The sequence below is a fragment of the Adiantum capillus-veneris genome, chromosome 18 (assembly GCF_014529385.1).
Source record: "Adiantum capillus-veneris isolate H3 chromosome 18, ASM1452938v2, whole genome shotgun sequence".
Taxonomy (NCBI): Eukaryota; Viridiplantae; Streptophyta; class Polypodiopsida; order Polypodiales; family Pteridaceae; genus Adiantum; species Adiantum capillus-veneris.
In genome coordinates this window covers 131,707,737-131,729,284 of record NC_140948.1, presented here as the reverse complement: position 1 = coordinate 131,729,284, position 21,548 = coordinate 131,707,737, and positions in this window count along the sequence as shown.

The window sequence follows — 21,548 nt, the reverse complement described above, 5'->3', positions numbered from 1 at the left end:
GCATCTATATACATGTCTTTTTCCCTGAACTTAAAGGAGATTCTCCTTTCAGGAAATTTAACATCGGCAGCCACGCGGTCAAACCATGGTGCCCCTAGGATTACATCCTCATGCTTGAGAGGAGAGATAAAGAAGTCCTCTTTGTCCACATAGCCTTGGACATGAAGCCTCAATTTCCCAATTAAGGGAGTGACTGAAGCTTCTTGCCCCTTGAAGGCACTGTCTGCGGGTAGGACATCTCCCATCTCGTAGGATTGTATTCCTAGCTTGGTGGCCAACTCTATAGATATAAAATTGTGAGTAGAACCAGGGTCAAAGAGAATAAAAGCATCATATTCTCTTACCTTTCCCCAAGCATGGCATAGAGGAGATCCTTTGTGGTGAGTTTGGTGAGTCTCCTCCTCTTGGATTTCAACCAAGGAAGCTCTAGGAGGATCTTGGCGGTTGTTCTTTTGGGGACAAGCGCGGTACATATGCCCTTGTTCGCCGCACTTGAAACACCGGTTATCCTTACGATAACGCTCAAGCTCTTCAGGAGAGAGTTTATTCTTACCTTTGTAAACTCCCTTCTCTTTAGCTTTGTTGGAGTTGCCCTTAGGAGACTTTTGGACATTGTCCTTCCCCTTAGGCTCATTGGAACCCTTATTTTCCGGGGGCTTATTATTTCTTTTTGCCCCCGTTTGGAAATTGATTCGAGAGGCGACCATAGTGTGGTGTATTACCGCCGATATGGTACGTGGTCTTTGGGAGTTGACATACTCCGCCATTTCTTCGGTTAAGCCCGCACAAAATTGTTGCTTTTGCTCTCGAAAATCCAACTTTTTGAAGACAGTGGCTTTGAGTTGTAGGTCCCAAAACTTGTCTACATATTTGTGGATAGATTCATTGGGAGAGAGCTTTAAGCTTCGCCATTCGGTGAGTACTTTGTCTTTGGCATCGGTGGCCAAAAACTGCTTCATAATGGAAGCTCTTAAAGCTTTCCATGTTCGTGGAGCTTCACCGTTGGCTCGTAGGCTAGACCACCATTGTCTGGCGGACTTTTGAAAGTGCATAGCTACATGGCGTAGCTTAGAGGACTCCGTGAAGCCCTCATCTCCAAACGCCGCATCGAATTGTTGGATAAAGGCCAAGACTTTGTCCGTAGCACCAAAGGTACCATCATAGGTAAGGAAAGAGATGCTCTTCCCTCCCTCTTTGAATTTCTTCAACTTGGACGACCTCTTCCATGCGGCATAGGATTTCCTATGACCTCTTCTTTTTGATGGTTCAAAGGTTGCACCATCACTTTCTTCAGAAGGTGAAAACTTTGAAGAAGGTGGAGAAGAGGGTGACCTCTTTCTCGCCTTTTTCTTGTCTTGATCTTTCTCGTCTTCACCATAGCTTTCATAAGAGGAAGAGGATGAAGAAGATGGAGAAGAGGGTGTCCTCTTTCTCGCCTTTTTCTTCTCTTGCTTTTTATCATCCCTCTTTGAATTATGGCGTGGAGAAGAGTGTGATGGTCTTCTCCGCTTTGGTGGTGATGGAGAGCGTTTAGCCCGCCGTCTTCGTGGATCCATCTCCGCCGAGGTGGCGGGAGACTCGCTTCTTTCTCGTTCCTTCGGTGGAGGCTCTTGAGTTCTCCTTTGGGAAGGAGATGCATCATCAAGAAGTAAATTCTTGAGCCCTTCATATGGATTCTCTTCTTCTTCCCGAATCGGAGAGAGACCTCTTTTGGTAGTCTCACAAGGAGGCTTCCTAGGTGTTCTCTCGTCATGGTGATGAGCTTGGAGAATCCCGTGAGCACGGAGCTGCCGTTGCACTTCACTTTGGAGAGATGGATTGCCCATGGCTTGTTGAAGCCTAGAAACAAGATAGTTAACAAGCATTGAAGCATCATTAGTAGCTTGCTCATGAGCAAAATCAAAGTTATCAACATTAATTTCACTCTCTTTACTATTGTCAGCCATTCTAACAACTTTTAGATGTAAACTTTTTAGGTGTACTTTGGCACTTCAAGCCCTAGTTGCTACTCCTCTTTACCCCTTTAGAAAAAGCACTCAATCTACTGTACCCGCGGCTCGAATACCATTAATTGCAAGGAATAGAAGAGAGGGTCTTTCGACACCAAAACAGCACCGGCTCCTGTCAAGCTTCTAATAGCTCAATAGTGGTTAAAGCCCCGTAGGAATCCACTATTAAGACCATAGCTCTCGACGGTGATGCCCCGTTAACTGCACGAAGGCAGGCGCACTGCAAGGCTGAAAAATCCCTATTCTACTTACTCACATGCAATTAATAATACCAACCATTTGTAGCTAGCTTGAGGACCTCCCTTCTTGAGCAAGAAAAGAGAAACCTTGAGCTTTGATACCAATGTAACATTTAATGGCCTAATAACTTATGTGTAGCAGAAATTAGCATGAACATAGTGGGCATTTCATTAGAGTAGATTCCTAATGAGAATTACAAGAGTGCTTGGGTGGAGAGAGCAACAAAAAGCATAACACCTAGTTAGATAGCATCGACAATACTTTCAAAAGAGAGAGCAATTAAGCTATTGACAACAGTTGAGGACCGGATTTTCATGGAGCTGGTCCCCCCTCCAAAAGGCTTTGTATTATGGTTTCTCCCATCAAGAGAGACATTGTACAATACAATTCTTTGTGTTCCTTCAAGACTAGCTAGTGCAATGAAGATGGAAACTTCATGCACTAAGCAAAACACTTAACAAACACAACTTGAATTATCCCCGTTCTCAGACCCAAGACCTCACACACCTTCGAAGATGGTGAGAGCTAGCAGGGTATGAGAATAGATTGAGAGGAAGAAGGAGTATCTTACGAGAAAGATGTACATCTCCTCACATAATCACTCATATGTGGCATAGCTTGAGAGTGTTGATGTAGGCTTCTATCTCACAAGCTTGGAGTAGGTGATGAGTTCTCCATTAAAGCTTGGGAAGAGATAGTCTTCTCTTTCTTCACACATGAGCTTGTGTGAGTGTGTGTGTGTGATAATACCAAGCAAAAATCAGGCCCCCCTCTCTCTTGGGCGAGCCCTTCCTGCTAAATTGGTCTGGCTTTTGCCTCATTGGACCTCCCAAGCCAATGGGTGTTAAGCAACATATGTGATAGCCTTCTTACATGTGTCCCCCTTTCCCCTTTTGTGAGAGCTTTAGGTAATTAAATAATTAAACTAAACTCTCATTGGACCCCTTTGCCTCCTGGCTAATAGGAATCAGGCAAGCCATCGGGCTCCTGAATGCTCATTAGACCCCTTGGGAGACTGCCCAATAGTCTTCTAGGAGACTTAATTCTCATTGGTTTCTTTTATTAAATGTTTTTAAATTAATTAAACTACATTTACTCTAGCTTAATTCTCATTGGTCCACTTCAAGGGTCTTCCAATAGAAATTGGGCACACCTTGTGGGCATCTGGCCTAGGGAGCTGACATGTGTCCCTCATTCCCTTTGTGGGAGCCTGTGTGTGTGTGTGTGGCTTTCTCTTTCATCCCCTACCTTTAGGGCTCGCCCCCTCCCATGTAGGGATGTGCAAAGACTTTTAGGGCACACACAAAGCATCCAATTTTCCCTAGGGTTGACCTTTGGACACAACCTTTGAATTTTGGAACCTTAGCATTTTGGAAGTCTTAATGGGCTGAACCTTAGGGTCTTTTTAGCCCATTGTTGCACATGGCTCTTTTGCAGATGGCCCCCCCTTTGGATCCCTATTTTCCTTCCTTTGGATCCCTACTGTGGTCGGTCTGCTAGCTTAACCAATATTCTAGCTTTTTCTCCCCTGGCCTTCCCCACATTAAATGATCAGTTTAATATGAGAAAATCATTTAGGAGAATTAGATATTGATTATTATGACATTACCTCTCTCTTGAAATCATAGTCGTCCTCGACTATGGTGTAGAGAAGATAAAGCATGTTCATGAGTCCTTTTCTTAGCAGGTAGAGGATCCCTATGTTACCCTACGACATCATTCCACAATGGAGAGCCTGAGGCTGCCGCAAGCATGTCTGCACATTAGTCCTATCAATCTTCCATAGTAGAGTGACAAGCTCTACTTGGTAAATGGGAGACGTCGTCTCCGCAAACTTGATCTAAGCATGCATACTACTTCATTTTTGTGCACAAATAAAGAAATAGAGAGTCTTATAAGAATAAAATTTTGTTCATTTTTAACATTTTGTACATTTGCTTACTCTTGGGAAGCATTGTAAGCATTGACAAGGTTTAGGTTATCCTTTAATTGTATTCCTTGCATTCATCTAGCATCTTCAAAAGGATAATTCTTAAACTTAATAAGATATCGTCGGATAGTCTTACCACCTCTTAGTACCTTGTCTTAATGTCGGAGAATGGACTCGGGCTGCAGCACCTCCTCTTGGTCCTCGATCTCCGGTGGGTCTTCAATAGTTGGTTCTTGAGGTGGCTCTCCTTTGTAAGGCTTTAATAGGCTCACATGAAAAGCATTGTGTATGAGCCAATGATTGGGCAACTTAAGTTGATAGGCCATGTCATTGATTGGCCTAAGAATCTGGAAGGGACCATAGTACCTTTTTGCTAGTTTAGCCTAGTACTTTTGGTGACCCGTAGGATTCTTGCCCGTTGTGTGCCTTAATCGAGCCTTGGGAAACTTTAACAAGACCCAATCGTTTTCTTTAAAGGCTTGGGCTCTTCTGTGCTTGTCAGTAGTAGCCTTTTGCCTTTGCTGTGAAATAGAGATAGCATCCTTAATCTTTTGGAAAGATTCTTGTAGGTCTCGGCTATACTCATCTGCAGCGAAGATCTTCCCATGTACCTTAAGTAGCAAGGGAATTTTTTATCTTCCCTCAATTACCTCAAAAGGTGCTTTTCCTGTGGATGTATGTACAGTGTTATTGTAAGCATACTCCACTAAGGGTAAGTACTTCTCCCATTGGGATCTTTGATCTACCTCCGTTACATAGGCTTTTAGTAGATCGAGAATGGTTAGGTTAGCTATTTCACTTTGGCCATCAGTTTGTGGATGATAGGCCGAAGAGAAGTTTAGCCTTGTTCCTAAATTCTCAAAGAGACCCTTCCAGAAATTATTGGTCATTCTAGGATCTCTATCGGACACTATGGACATTGGCAAGCCATGGTATTTGAAAATTTGTGAAATGAAGAGGGTTGCCATTTGATGGGCTTTGATAGTCTTTTTGACAGGTATAAAATGAGCTTGTTTACTGAACCTGTCTACTATCGTCCATATTCCCGTATTCCCATGGATAGACTTAGGCAATCCAAAGATAAAATCCATGGATATGCTCTCCCATGGTGAATTAGGGATTGGCAAGGGTTGAAGCAATCCAGGTTGCTTCCCTCTATCAAATTTTGTCTTTTGACATACCACGCATTTGGAAACATACTCTTGTATGTTCACTTTCATGGTAGGCCAATAGAAATATGTTTCAATTCCCTTTAAGGTAGACTGAATCCCTCTATGCCCCGCATAAGGTGGAGCATGAGATTCATACATTACTTTCTCACGTAGTGAGTTAGTAACGCATAGTCTATTGCCATAGAGAAGATAACCATCTTGTAAAGTAAATGGTTCTTCTTTCTTCCCTAATGCAAGGGCTGAAATCACATCTCTAAAATCGGGATCAATAGCATACTCATCTATCATTGAAGATAGATCATTGTGAGTTGCTATGGAAACCGCATTCACTCTCGGCCGTCTTGAGAGTGCATCGGCTACTTGATTATGCTTGCCAGCAATGTGAGCAATATGAAAATGAAATTGCGAAAGGAAATTTGCCCACCTCATTTGTTTGTCGGAGAGCTTGGTCTGTGTCATGAAGTACTTAAGACTTTGGTGATCCGTTCGCAGAATGAAAGGAGTCCCCAATAAATAGTGCTTCCATGAGTCTAAGGCATGTAGAACTGCAAGGAGTTCTTTTTCGTATATGCCTAGAGCTTGCTCAACAGGGTCGAGCCTTCGACTCTCATAGCTTATGGCATGCCCTTCTTGGAGCAAAACAGCTCCAAGGCAATCACCACAAGCATCGCATTGGACCTCAAATGGTTTTGAGAGATCCGGTAGTGTAAGCACAGGTTGAGAGATAAGCTTTTCGAAAGCATTGTTCTCCTCAGCAGACCATGTATACCTAACGCTTTTCTTTGTTAGGTCATGTAATGGTCCCGCAATTTGTGAGAACTTTTCTATGAAGCGTCTATAGTATGCACACATACCTATAAAGCTTCTTAGTTCATGAAGATTCCTTGGTTTAGGCCATCCTTTTATTACCTCTAACTTGGATGGATCCATTTGGATGCCATCTTGAGAGATAATGTGACCTAAATACTGAATCTCTTGCAAGAAAAATTCACTTTTCTTTCGATTAACATAAAGTTTATTCTCTCTTAAAACTTGAAATATTACCTGGAGGTGTTGCTTGTGTTCCTCCAATGAATTAGAGTAGATGATAATATCATCAAAGAACACTCCAGTGAAGGTTCGATGAGGCCTGAACAGCTTCTCCATCAAGCGGTTGAATGTGGCTGGTGCATTGGTCAAGCCAAAAGGCATGGCAATGTATTCGTAAAGACCAAATGTAGTACGAAATGCGGTCTTTACAATGTCTTGATCAACTATCCTTATTTGATGATAGCCACTTTTTAGGTCAACCCTACTGAAGTAGGTCGATCCTTGTAGCTTATCAAATAGGTCTTCTACCCGTGGAACGGGAAACCTATTCTTGATAGTGATCCTATTTAGTGCTCTATAGTCGACACACATACGATATGTGCCGTCTTTCTTTTGCACTAATAGCACAGGTGAGCAAAATGGAGATGAGCTTGGCCTAACCATACCCTTCTCAACTAACTCATGCACTTGCCGCATAATCTCCTCTTGTTGAGCTTGAGAAACTCTATAAGGAGGTTTATTAGGCGGTGAACTTCCTGGAAGAAGTTCAATTGCATGGTCATCATTACCTCGTTGAGGAGGTAGCTCACAAGGGATGTCGTCAATAAAAACATCTTGAAACCCCTTGAGAAAATTGGATAACTCTAATTCCTTTTGGTTGCTTTTATTTTCTTTTGCTAAAGCATTAGGTTCATTTTAAGAGTCTTTAACAAAAATCATGGACACGGAAATAGAGCTCTTTATTGACTTGTTGAAAGCTGGTGTATGTACAATGGGGATGGTGTTACCCATTTCCTTAGCATCTATATACATGTCTTTTTCCCTGAACTTAAAGGAGATTCTCCTTTCAGGAAATTTAACATCGGCAGCCAGGCGGTCAAACCATGGTGCCCCTAGGATTACATCCTCATGCTTGAGAGGAGAGATAAAGAAGTCCTCTTTGTCCACAAGCCTTGGACATGAAGCCTCAACTTCCCAATTAAGGGAGTGACTGAAGCTTCTTGCCCCTTGAAGGCACTGTCTGCGGGTAGGACATCTCCCATCTCGTAGGATTGTATTCCTAGCTTGGTGGCCAACTCTATAGATATAAAATTGTGAGTAGAACCAGGGTCAAAGAGAATAAAAGCATCATATTCTCTTACCTTTCCCCAAGCATGGCATAGAGGAGATCCTTTGTGGTGAGTTTGGTGAGTCTCCTCCTCTTGGATTTCAACCAAGGAAGCTCTAGGAGGATCTTGGCGGTTGTTCTTTTGGGGACAAGCGCGGTACGTATGCCCTTGTTCGCCGCACTTGAAACACCGGTTATCCTTACGATAACGCTCAAGCTCTTCAGGAGAGAGTTTATTCTTACCTTTGTAAACTCCCTTCTCTTTAGCTTTGTTGGAGTTGCCCTTAGGAGACTTTTGGACATTGTCCTTTCCCTTAGGCTCATTGGAACCCTTATTTTCCGGGGGCTTATTATTTCTTTTTGCCCCCGTTTGGAAATTGATTCGAGAGGCGACCATAGTGTGGTGTATTACCGCCGATATGGTACGTGGTCTTTGGGAGTTGACATACTCCGCCATTTCTTCGGTTAAGCCCGCACAAAATTGTTGCTTTTGCTCTCGAAAATCCAACTTTTTGAAGACAGTGGCTTTGAGTTGTAGGTCCCAAAACTTGTCTACATATTTGTGGATAGATTCATTGGGAGAGAGCTTTAAGCTTCGCCATTCGGTGAGTACTTTGTCTTTGGCATCGGTGGCCAAAAACTGCTTCATAACGGAAGCTCTTAAAGCTTTCCATGTTTGTGGAGCTTCACCGTTGGCTCGTAGGCTAGACCACCATTGTCTGGCGGACTTTTGAAAGTGCATAGCTACATGGCGTAGCTTAGAGGACTCCGTGAAGCCCTCATCTCCAAACGCCGCATCGAATTGTTGGATAAAGGCCAAGACTTTGTCCGTAGCACCAAAGGTACCATCATAGGTAAGGAAAGAGATGCTCTTCCCTCCCTCTTTGAATTTCTTCAACTTGGACGACCTCTTCCATGCGGCATAGGATTTCCTATGACCTCTTCTTTTTGATGGTTCAAAGGTTGCACCATCACTTTTTCAGAAGGTGAAAAATTTGAAGAAGGTGGAGAAGAGGGTGACCTCTTTCTCGCCTTTTTCTTGTCTTGATCTTTGTCGTCTTCACCATAGCTTTCATAAGAGGAAGAGGATGAAGAAGATGGAGAAGAGGGTGTCCTCTTTCTCGCCTTTTTCTTCTCTTGCTTTTTATCATCCCTCTTTGAATTATGGCGTGGAGAAGAGTGTGATGTGTTGGGATTAAAGCCCAAGTGGCCTCTTATGCGGATATGGCCGGCCGCCCGCCTAACTCACTTACCTCTAACTCTTTGTATATACTAACATATTCTTTGTGAATACTAAGGAATTGGGAGATAACCCTTCTAACAGATCTCTGCGTACTGTGTACTGTGTAAGCTCACTGTGTGTGTGTGTGTGTGTGTGAGAGAGTCGACCCACGCTCCGCTCCGCGACTTCAATTGGTATCAGAGCCTTGGTTCAGTGCGGATTTGCGCAATCGCGCGCGCGCGCACTTTTCCGGCAGATTCTGGATCCGGAGTTCGAAAATTCACACTCGGCGTTCCGGGAGCGTTTCCACCAGGCGACCTGGGGTTTTACCCCCCTTTCGAAGCCGTTTATGCCCTCAGAATTTCGTTCTGAGCACTATAGCAGAAGATAGATTTCAGCCACGAAGAAATCCGTCTTGTGTAGATTGGCAAGCAGGAGGTGGTCGACATCAATATCGACATCGACATACATCACTTATTCGTCTTCAGAGCATCATCTATAGACCAGGTACACATATATATCATCAGATATATATATTGCAGTCTGCATTGCTACTTCTTGTGCTTGCCAGGTTCCAGGGGAGGTGTGGCCATACGACGGCTTGACACCACTGGCATGTATTGCAGATTGATGTACTGTGATTGTGGGTCTGCTAGTTGTGAGTCACGCTAGCAGACAGACCGCCGCAGCGGTCATAGGACAGTGATTGGTCTATTATAGGATGTATGCTAGTTCTGGGCAGTTTGCTGAGCCATCTGAGAGGGTCGTGTGTGAGGTTTTTTGAAGCCAAGCACTGGGGGCTGGGTTACCCAGTGTGAGGTGGATTAGGTTGCTGGAGTTCCCCTCTACACGCATCCTCTTCGGCGACTTTTATCCCTTAGGATGTATGACTTTGTGTAGACACTGGATTGCATCTTATGCGTCAGGCCGTTGAGGCATTGTTCAGGGTTCAGTCTTGAGACAGATACAGGTTCTGTCATCGCCCAGAGAGGAGACAGTGTATGCTTACAGGATTTGTCACTGGTCAGCTATTTATGATTGTTTTTTGAGCTATCTTTTGGTTCCCAGAGCTCAGTTTACAGGGGAGACTCTGTCAAAAATTTTCAAAATACTGACAGTTCCTGAGGAGAGGTGTTCAGCTTGTTGATTATAGCTTGTTTACTGTGTACAGAGGCCAGTTTACAGGGGAAACTCTGCCGGATTTTTCTCAGGAGTAAACAGTTTGGCAGATATGGCATCTTCTCAAAGTGAGACTCTTTACAACATAAAGAAGCTGGATGGCACAAACTTTCCATTCTGGAAGAAGCAGATTTGGCAGGTTTTGGTGCAGAAAAAACAAGTGAAGCCACTGAAGCTCAAAGGGGAGAGACCAGAAGGTATGGCTCAAGATGAGTGGGAAGAGCTTGACGAGTTAGCTTGTTCCACAATCATGCTGACACTGGCAGAAAATGTTTACTTCAACGTAGCAGAAGAGACTACAGCGTATGGCGTATGGCAAAAGCTATGTGATATGTACGAGAAACAAAGTGCTGCTTCTCAGATTTACTGGCTCAAGAAATTGGTGGATTTGAAGATGAAGGAAGGGACAGCCATGTCAAATCATATGAATGAATTTCACTCAATTTTCAGCCAGTTAACAGCACAGGAGATAGTCTTTCCAGATTCAGTGAAGGCTATGTTTCTCTTAATCACTTTGCCAGACAGTTGGGATACTTTTCGTACAGCGTTAAGTAATTCTGTCGCGCCAGAAGGTCTTACACGTGCCAATGTAGAAGGCAGCTTGCTCACAGAGGAAGTGAACAGGAAGAACATTGACAAAGGCAAAGGCAATAGTGCTTTGGTCGTTCGAGGGAGACAACAGTTTAAAGAGAAGAAGGGTAAGAAGGCACAAAACCGAAGTAAGTCTCGTGATTCGAAGTCAAAGGATGACATAGAATGCTACCATTGTGGCAAGAAGGGTCACATGAAGCGAGACTGTACGAAGTGGAAACAAGAAAAAGGCAAAACAAAGAGTTTTGAGCAAGATGAAAAGAAGAGTTCAGTGAAGATTGAAGAGGTGAATGTCACAGGATCTGGTTCAGACAGTGATTCTGGTATAGCAGCTGGTGACATCTTCCTTACAAGCAATCTTGATTCTGTTTTCTTGACTGCAGAGGATGGACATGCTATGAGTGATTGGATTATCGACTCAGGGGCATCTTTACATGTTTCTCCGCACAAAGAGTGGTTTACATCATATGTGGCTACTAAAGACTATGTCAGACTTGGCAATGAGCAGGTTTGTGACATACTTGGAGTGGGAGATGTGCAGTTGAAGTTTCAGAATGGCTCTTCTTTATGGCTCAAGAATGTCAGACATGTTCCAGCAATCCGAAAGAGCTTGATTAGTACAGGGAAGTTGGATGATGCGGGTTATGTGACAGTTTTTGGGAACAGCGCTTGGAAGATCTCCAAAGATTCGATGACTGTAGCACATGGCAGCAAGTCAGGAACTCTGTACACTTTACATGTTTTAGAGGTTAAAAACCATGTAATTAATGTGATTGAGCAGCCAAGTGTGTCACTGTGGCATCGTAGGTTGGGACATATGTCAAAAAGAGGAATGGAAATACTTTCTCATTATGGTTATTTGCCTGGCTTTTCATTTCAAGATTTCGAGTTTTGTGAGCATTGTGTTTATGGTAAGCAAACACAGGAACCGCACAGATCAAAGAGGAATCGTAGGGACGAACGGTTAGCTCTTGTACACAGTGATCTATGCGGACCAATGCCTAGTTTGTCACTAGGGGGAGCAGCGTACTTTTGTACATTCATAGATGACTATTCTCGCAAAGTATGGGTTTACTTCTTGAAGCACAAGGATGAGGTGCTCAAGGTCTTTAAGACATTCTTGCAGCTGGTGGAGAATCAAAGTGGTCAGAAGCTGAAGTGCTTGAGAACTGACAATGGTGGAGAGTACGTTTCCAAAGCTTTTCAAGACTTTTGTGAAGCAAAAGGGATTAAGCGGGAACTTACTGCACCATATAATCCTTCACAGAATGGGGTTGCAGAACGTATGAATAGGACCATACAAGAGAAGGTCAGAAGCATGTTGTCAAATGCTGAGTTGCCTGATGGATTTTGGGCGGAAGCAGTGGCTACAGCAGTCCATTTGATCAACAGGTCTCCTAGTAGGGTTCTGGATAAGAGTGCAGTGGCCGAGATGCTATGGACAGGCAAGGCACCTTCGTATAAGCATCTCAGAGTCTTTGGTTGTGAAGCTTATAGCCATATTCCTAAGGAGTTCAGAAATAAGTTAGAACCAAAGAGCAAGAAGTGTATATTTCTTGGCTACGGAGAATCGGGCGAGATGGGTTACCGGCTTTGGGATCCTAAGTCCAGAAAGCTTATTCGTAGCAATGATGTGCATTTCAACGAAGCCAAGTTTCACGCTAAGCCAGAGAAGACAGAGGAGATCAGAAGAGTTGTCTTCAGGGAAGATGGACCTAGTGCTAGCACATCAAGACAGCATGGTCAGGCTCAGGAACAGCCTATAGTGGCTAGAGAGGCAGAATCAGTTGTGGTGAGACGTTCTGAGCGTGTCTCCAAACCACCAGATCGTTATGTGCCATCTCTAAATTATGTCATGCTCACAGATTGCGGAGAACCATCTTGTTACAAGGAAGCATTACAAGTGGTTGACTCGAAAAAATGGCAGTTGGCCATGCAGTCAGAGATGACAGCTCTGCATAAAAACCAGACATGGAAGTTGGTTAAATTACCACAGGGCAAAAAGGCTCTACCTTGTAAATGGGTTTACAGGTATAAGATCACCGCTCATGATAGTCAGCCAAAGTACAAAGCAAGGCTTGTTGCCAAGGGCTTTAAGCAAGAACAAGGCATTGACTTTGATGAAGTCTTCTCTCCAGTGGTTAAGATGACTACATTGAGATGCTTTCTTGCATTGGTTGCTATATTGGATTTGGTGTTGCACCAAATGGATGTCAAGACAGCGTTCTTGCATGGTGATTTAGATGTGGAAATTTACATGCAGCAGCCAGAAGGGTTTGTTGAGAAAGGCATGGAACATTTGGTATGCCAGTTGTTAAAGAGTCTTTATGGCTTAAAACAATCACCGAGGGCATGGTACCATAAGTTCCACCAGTTTATGCTTTCTCAAGGCTACAAACGTAGTGAGTTCGATCACTGTCTATATACAAAGAAGGCTAAGGATGGCAGTTGGCTGATCCTTATTTTGTATGTGGATGACATGTTGATTGCTGGCAAACACTTGGAAGAAATTTCAGCTTTGAAGTCAAAGATGGCAAAATCGTTTGACATGAAAGACATGGGTGAGGCAAGTCATATACTTGGTATGCGCATTGAGAGAGACAGATCAAAGAAGTTGATTTGGTTATCTCAAACAGAGTATATTGACAAGGTTTTGCACCGTTTCAATATGGAGAAGGGAAAGGCATTGAGTGTTCCATTGCCACCATATGTGAAACTTAGCAAACAAGATTGTCCTGTGTCTGAGGAAGAAAAGGCTGAAATGGATAAGATTCCATATGCGTCTGCAGTGGGTAGTTTGATGTATGCAATGATTGCTACACGTCCGGATATTGCATTTGCAGTGGGAGTGGTTAGCAGATATATGTCAAATCCCGGCAAGAAACATTGGGAGGCAGTGAAAGGTATCATGAGATACTTAAAACATACAAAGAGTATGCGCATATGCTATGGTAGTCAGGATTTGAGTGTCAGAGGATACACTGACTCAGATTATGCAGGAGACTTGGATAAGAGGAGATCTACATCAGGCTATGTCTTTACATTGGCTGGAGGTGCCATATCATGGCGATCTCGATTACAAGATTGTGTTACGCAGTCTACTACAGAAGCTGAGTATGTTGCAGCAAATGAGGCATGCAAAGAAGCTATTTGGCTTGGTAGATTGGTTGCAGACTTGGGAATCAATGCAGATATGCCAGAGTTATATTGTGATAGTCAAAGTGCTATACAATTGGCAAAGAATCCAGTGTTCCATTCGAAGACTAAGCATATTGATGTGAAATATCACTTCATTAGGGAAGTACTTGAAGACAAGCAGATACAACTGCTGAAGATCCACACCAAGGACAATCCTGCTGATCTACTCACAAAGGGACTTCCAGGAGAGGGCTTTGTGCATTGTCGTGAGTTGTTGGGCATTGGATAGATGGCAGCCATGTAAATCTTTGTACATTTATGTTCATAGATTTACAGTTACTTAAAGTGCCACATTGGACTTTAAGTGGGAGGTTGTTGGGATTAAAGCCCAAGTGGCCTCTTATGCGGATATGGCCGGCCGCCCGCCTAACTCACTTACCTCTAACTCTTTGTATATACTAACATATTCTTTGTGAATACTAAGGAATTGGGAGATAACCCTTCTAACAGATCTCTGCGTACTGTGTACTGTGTAAGCTCACTGTGTGTGTGTGTGTGTGTGAGAGAGTCGACCCACGCTCCGCTCCGCGACTTCATGATGGTCTTCTCCGCTTTGGTGGTGATGGAGAGCGTTTAGCCCGCTGTCTTCGTGGATCCATCTCCGTCGAGGTGGCGAGAGACTCGCTTCTTTCTCGTTCCTTCGGTGGAGGCTCTTGAGTTCTCCTTTGGGAAGGAGATGCATCATCAAGAAGTAAATTCTTGAGCCCTTCATATGGATTCTCTTCTTCTTCCCGAATCGGAGAGAGACCTCTTTTGGTAGTCTCACAAGGAGGCTTCCTAAGTGTTCTCTCGTCATGGTGATGAGCTTGGAGAATCCCGTGAGCACGGAGCTGCCGTTGCACTTCACTTTGGAGAGATGGATTGCCCATGGCTTGTTGAAGCCTAGAAACAAGATAGTTAACAAGCATTGAAGCATCATTAGTAGCTTGCTCATGAGCAAAATCAAAGTTATCAACATTAATTTCACTCTCTTTACTATTGTCAGCCATTCTAACAACTTTTAGATGTAAACTTTTTAGGTGTACTTTGGCACTTCAAGCCCTAGTTGCTACTCCTCTTTACCCCTTTAGAAAAAGCACTCAAGCTACTGTACCCGCGGCTCGAATACCATTAATTGCAAGGAATAGAAGAGAGGGTCTTTCGACACCAAAACAGCACCGGCTCCTGTCAAGCTTCTAATAGCTCAATAGTGGTTAAGCCGTAGGCAAGCCCCGTAGGAATCCACTATTAAGACCATAGCTCTCGACGGTGATGCCCCGTTAACTGCACGAAGGCAGGCGCACTGCAAGGCTGAAAAATCCCTATTCTACTTACTCACATGCAATTAATAATACCAACCATTTGTAGCTAGCTTGAGGACCTGCCTTCTTGAGCAAGAAAAGAGAAACCTTGAGCTCTGATACCAATGTAACATTTAATGGCCTAATAACTTATGTGTAGCAGAAATTAGCATGAACATAGTGGGCATTTCATTAGAGTAGATTCCTAATGAGAATTACAAGAGTGCTTGGGTAGAGAGAGCAACAAAAAGCATAACACCTAGTTAGATAGCATCGACAATACTTTCAAAAGAGAGAGCAATTAAGCTATTGACAACAGTTGAGGACTGGATTTTCATGGAGCCGGTCCCCCCTCCAAAAGGCTTTGTATTATGGTTTCTCCCATCAAGAGAGACATTGTACAATACAATTCTTTGTGTTCCTTCAAGACTAGCTAGTGCAATGAAGATGGAAACTTCATGCACTAAGCAAAACACTTAACAAACACAACTTGAATTATCCCCGTTCTCAGACCCAAGACCTCACACACCTTCGAAGATGGTGAGAGCTAGCAGGGTATGAGAGTAGATTGAGAGGAAGAAGGAGTATCTTACGAGAAAGATGTACATCTCCTCACATAATCACTCATATGTAGCATAGCTTAGCTTAGTAATTAGCTTGGTAGAGGAGATGAGCATGCATTGAAGCTTGGCTCTTGGTTGGATTTGCATCCACATGCCAAGAGAGTGTTGATGTAGGCTTGTATCTCACAAGCTTGGAGTAGGTGATGAGTTCTCCATTAAAGCTTGGGAAGAGATAATCTTCTCTTTCTTCACACATGAGCTTGTGTGAGTGTGTGTGTGTGATAATACCAAGCAAAAATCAGCCCCCCCTCTCTCTTGGGCGAGCCCTTCCTGCTAAATTGGTCTGGCTTTTGCCTCATTGGACCTCCCCAAGTCAAGCCAATGGGTGTTAAGCAGCATAAGTGATAGCCTTCTGGCATGTGTCCCCCTTTCCCCTTTTGTGAGAGCTTTAGGCAATTAAATAATTAAACTCTCATTGGACCCCTTTGCCTCCTGGCCAATAGGAATCAGGCAAGCCATTGGGCTCCTGAATGCTCATTAGACCCCTTGGGAGACTGCCCAATAGTCTTCTAGGAGACTTAATTCTCATTGGTTTCTTTTATTAAATGTTTTTAAATTAATTAATCTAGATTTACTCTAGCTTAATTCTCATTGGTCCACTTCAAGGGTCTTCCAATAGAAATTGGGCACACCTTGTGGGCATCTGGCTTAGGGAGCCGACATGTGTCCCTCATTCCCTTTGTGTAAAGGGAGCCTGTGTGTGTGTGTGTGGCTTTCTCTCTCATCCCCTACCTTTAGGGCTCGCCCCCTCCCATGTAGGGATGTGCAAAGACTTTTAGGGCACACACAAAACATCCAATTTTCCCTAGGGTTGACCTTTGGACACAACCTTTGAATTTTGGAACCTTAGCATTTTGGAAGTCTTAATGGGCTGAACCTTAGGGTCTTTTTAGCCCATTGTTGCACATGGCTCTTTTGCAGATGCCCCCCCCTTTGGATCCCTATTTTCCCTCCTTTGGATCCCTACTGTGGCCGGTCTGCTAGCTTAACTAATATTCTAGCTTTTTCTCCCCTGGCCTTCCCCACATTAAATGATCAGTTTAATATGAGAAAATCATTTAGGAGAATTAGATATTGATTATTATGACACTATTAGCCATTCCACAAAAAAGATTTATTTTTGTAAAACTCTCCACTTGTAGAAAATTGCATTAGCAATGTATACTAGATGCAATGGCACAAGCTCCACTGGATACAACGTTTCGCAAGCTCACCCACCGTAATAAAGAAAAATACATTCTTGAAACAAACAGGAAAGATCTAAATTTATTATACTTCTGTTGCGTATGCCACATTTAAATTAACATTATATCGATAGATTATCTTTTCTTCCATTCATTTGTCCTCGTTCAATGAGGTATCCTTTTTATAAATTGTGTTTAGTTGTATGTGCACTAAAATTATGCGTTATCACTAATATGTTTACTACTTCAAGTCCAAAACAAGTGAAAAGTACGCTCTCTTTCACATGCCTCACTCGAAATTGATATCCTCTCATAAATTGTTGGTATAGTTATCTACACTTAAAATGTAAATGTTCATTGGTCTTTATAGTCTCTTCACGTTCACATCCACTTTATCGTATCTCCATTTGTTTAATAGTGCCCATCTCTCTATACTATTGTCCATCATAGATTACGATAAATAGATTATGATAAATTCTCTATCCCGGGGGATTCACCATGGAATACTTACCGCATCATGTAAGTGCAGGGGAGGTTTTTTTTTAACAAGTTACATAAGTGTATAAGGGGCATGCCCCCAATAATTTATTTCCCAAGCTTAAAAGTAAGGGAGGGGGGTATTATATTTATGGGGGGGAAGGGGGATGGGGGACCTGACCCAGGTTGATTACTTGTAATGATTGGTCATTGGTGTGCACTAGAACTCAAATGAATTTTGGGAAAGTTTTTTTATCACGTCACACATCAAATTTTGCATCTAGCAGGTCATAGATAAGGGTTGATTTGGAACAAGTCAAGGGTTGATTTACACCAGCTTTGGATGGGTCAGAATTGGACGAGTAGCTAGAGTGCAGGCTGATCGAGCACATAGTTTGAAAGTCAAACTAAGACACATTGAGAATACATCTAGTTAGCAACAGAAGTGGTTCCTTAGTACGTTGCCAGTCACTATGCTACACACTCTTTGACTAGTTTTACTCAGTTAGATCATGTGAACTTTATACGTAAAATAGGGGTATGATAGTTTTCTTCATTGATTGTCGTATAAGCATAGAAAGGGGGGTGATATATCCCTAGTATGAGTCATATATAGGGGTTTTATCAAAGTTGTCTGCTCACAGGTGGCGTCCTGATTTGTATATAGAGTGAATCCCCCGGGTTCTTGATAGACTTCTTTGCCAGGCCAACCAAACAAGACTAGGGCTGAAGGAAGGTTGGGGCTGGGGGGAATCTATAAAGAAATTGAATTTCTTGATAGTACAACTAGCAGTAGAGAGTACCGGCTAGAGTTTATTGAAAAAAAATGTGAATCAAGCGAGATACGACCAGTGAGGGCAACTTAAGGTGTCGTGCAAAGCAGGGGTAAGAGAAGCAGCGGGTGTGTAGACTCCACTGAGTGAGAGTGCGCAGAATCCACAAGCCAAGGGACGCATGCAGACGGGCCCACTTGGAGTTGCTGTGAAGGTGGCAGGTGCATTGGTTGTAGCAGATTTTTAAAAAGTTTACAAATCGACATTGCTTGCAGATTGGTGTGTGGGTGCATGTGGTTATGAGAGTGAATGACAGGTTGTGTAACTTCAAGGTTTGAGATTGAAACTTCTCTAAGTCTTTTACAGGGCAAGTGGAATGCTAAGGTCTCCCTAAGCATGAGGGATGACATTTGAAAGATTTGATGTAGAAACAAATATAATAACATGCGAGCCAGTATGCAGGCACGATTTTTTTAAAAAATTGTTTAAAATTCGAATCTTGGAAGATGCCTTCATTCTGGAAGGGAGGAAAAAGGCGGGCAACAATCGGAGAATGCTCCTGGCTAGCAGGGTGGCAGGCAAGTGGATTTGAAGCAGGCTGCTTGTGTTGGACAAGGGGGGATGTGACAGGAGAGGGCATGGACTTGTTTTTTTGATAGCAAAGGGGCAGAAGGGCGCACAAGTAATTGGCATCGATAGATTGGTTTAGCACAAAGGCTTCCTCTACTGGGGACGTACCAGGTTCAATTCTTGTTGATGCGAGTTTCTTTTGGCCTTTGGACTTGGCAATGCTATGAGCTTGGGATGGAATTTGCAGAGATCCCATCTAGTAAATTGAGAAAGAAACGAGCCCTTCGTATGTGTGCACATTTTAAGAAAATTCAAAAAGTGAAGAATTTGAAAGAGATGCTTTTTTTGTTTCTTTATGGGTTGCATTTTTTCTCTCCTTCCAGAACTCTCTCTCTCTCTCTCTCTCTCTCTCTCTCTCTCTCTCTCTCTCTCTCTCTCTCTCTCTCCCACAGTCACAGTTGCAAGCAGGAGCATGAGAGACTGAAGGGTGGTGTGGTTTGTGTGTGTGTGTGTGTTCTCCTCGCATATGGGGATGAGCAAGAGGGCCTCAACCTGCACAACTCAGCTCTAATGTCAATGCCAGGCTCTCCATGTCGCATGAAACCCAACATGCATGCACCTCTCTGGTTTTGCCATACAACAGGCAATCGAAGGGAGGCCACGAGAATGTGCAAGGCACTGGCAGCTGCTGGCAATGGCGAGTAGGAGTGTGATAGGTCACGCAGAGAGCGGGGAGGACCGAGACTGACGTGGACTTCCTTTTTTTGGGGGGGGGGGGGAGTAATGATACTATTTTTGGGGAGGGGTAGGGTGGCGATTATCCAAAGGCATCCTGTCACTTAACGGGATTTCATATTAGTAAGCCACCAAGTATGTGCCAACAATTAAAAAAAAAAACCGTTAATAGCAGGAATCTGAGGCAATGCCTTCTCAAAGGTTGCGTGACAAAGACGGGCTGGGCTCATACCACAGTTGGGATGCATCAGAGGGACATTAGGGAAGCTGCTGCATCTCCATAGGCGGAGCGAGCTGTAACATGGAGTTGTAGAGGTCATAAAGAGAGGATTTTTTTAATAAAGTAAGCGAAGCTTGGCGTTGTAGTGCGGGCATCCATTCGGACAGCTTAGGCTAGCAACTGTAGGGTCTTTCGCACGATCTGGTGAGGGTTCGAGTCCAAATATCTCCCTTTTGATGGATAACTCAAAAGGGACATCATGCACTGAATGGCATCTGGGCAGATTCCAGCCAATAAATTGAAGAACCTACCAGTATACAATATATAGATAGTGTGTGTGTGTGTGTGTGTGTGTGTGTGTGTGTGTCTCGCGTATGGGGATGAGCAAGAGGGCCTCAACCTGCACAACTCAGCTCTAATGTCAATGCCAAGCTCACCATGTTGCACGAAACCAAGCATGCCTGCACCTCTCTGGTTCGGCCATACAACAGGCAATCGAAGGGAGGTCATGAGACTGTGCAAGGCAACGACAACTGCCGGGAATGGTGAGTAGGAGTGTGATAGGTCACACAAAGAGCGGGAGGGCCGAGGCTGACGTGGACTTCCTTTTGGGGGGGGGGGAGTAATGATAATTTTTTTTGGGGAGGGGTAGGGCGGCGATTATCCGAAGGCATCCTGTCACTTAATGGGATTTCATATTAGTAAGCTAGCAAGTATGTGCCACGATTTTAAAAAAACCATTAATAGCAGGAATCTAAGGCGATGCTCTCTCAGAGGTTGCGTGCCAATGACGTGCTGGGCTCAGACATCAGCTGGGATGCATCAAACGGACATCAGGGAAGCCACTGCATCCCCATAGGGGGAGCGAGGTGTAACACGGAGTTGTAGAGGTCACAAAGAGAGGAATATACTTTTTTAAAGTAAGCGAAGCTTGGCGTTGCAATGCGGGCATCCATTCGGACAGCTTAGGCTAGCAACCGTAGGGTCTTTCGCACGGTTTGGTGAGGGTTCGAGTCCAGGGTTCGAGTCCAAATATCTCCCTTTTAATGGATAACTCAGAAGGGACATCATGCACCGAATGGCATCTGGGCAAATTCCAGCCAATAAATTGAAGAACCTACCAGTATGTCTTGTCGTTTTTGAAAAAGTGCAAATGGAGAATCTTTTTGAGATGCTTAGCTGCTTTCGAGAAGCCTTTGGACGGTTCTCTCTCTCTCTCTCTCTCTCTCTCTCTCTCTCTCTCTCTCTCTCTCTCTCTCTCTCTCTCTCTCTCTCTCTCTCTCTCTCTCTCTCTCTCTCTGGAAGCCTGTCGAAGCCTCTGAAGGGCGGTGGGCGGCGACTCTCCAAGGCTTTTAAGCACGAGTGGGCGGTGGTCTGCAACTGAGGGGCACGAACCGAGGCGAACTCTGTCTATGTGTGTGTGTGTGGGGGTAATGCAAACGAGTACTGGTAGGGTCAGCTGCCTCTCTCTCTCTCTCTCTCTCTCTCTCTCTCTCTCTCTCTCTCAGCGCTGGAGTTGCACGTGGCTAGCGCTGTAGGTGAAGATGGGAGGCAGGCAGGGGTTTCTGCGCGCAGGGACGAGGGCTCGGAGACCGCCGTGGAAGGGGGGAGGCAGTCTCACCGAGGTTGGGCTACAGCCTCAGCTCATTCGACTTAGGTAACCTGATGGAGTCTGGAGGCATGAAGGCTGCAAGCCAGCTCATGCAAGGAGGGTCGCTGTTGCGATGAGCTGTAGACAGTTCAGGCTGCAGGATGGAGGTGGGGGGGGGGGGGAGCATCTCGGGAGGGATAGAGTATCTGTGCTCGATTTTTAGTATATAGATAGAGTATGTGTGCTCGATTTTGAGTAGGCAATATATATATATATATATATATATATATATATATATATATATATGTGTGTGTGTGTGTGTGTGTGTGTGTGTAGGTATGTAGTGTATGAGGCTTGAGCTAGTATGTGCATACAATCCTAAAAAAATCATTTCATTACACGAATCTCAGCAGATGC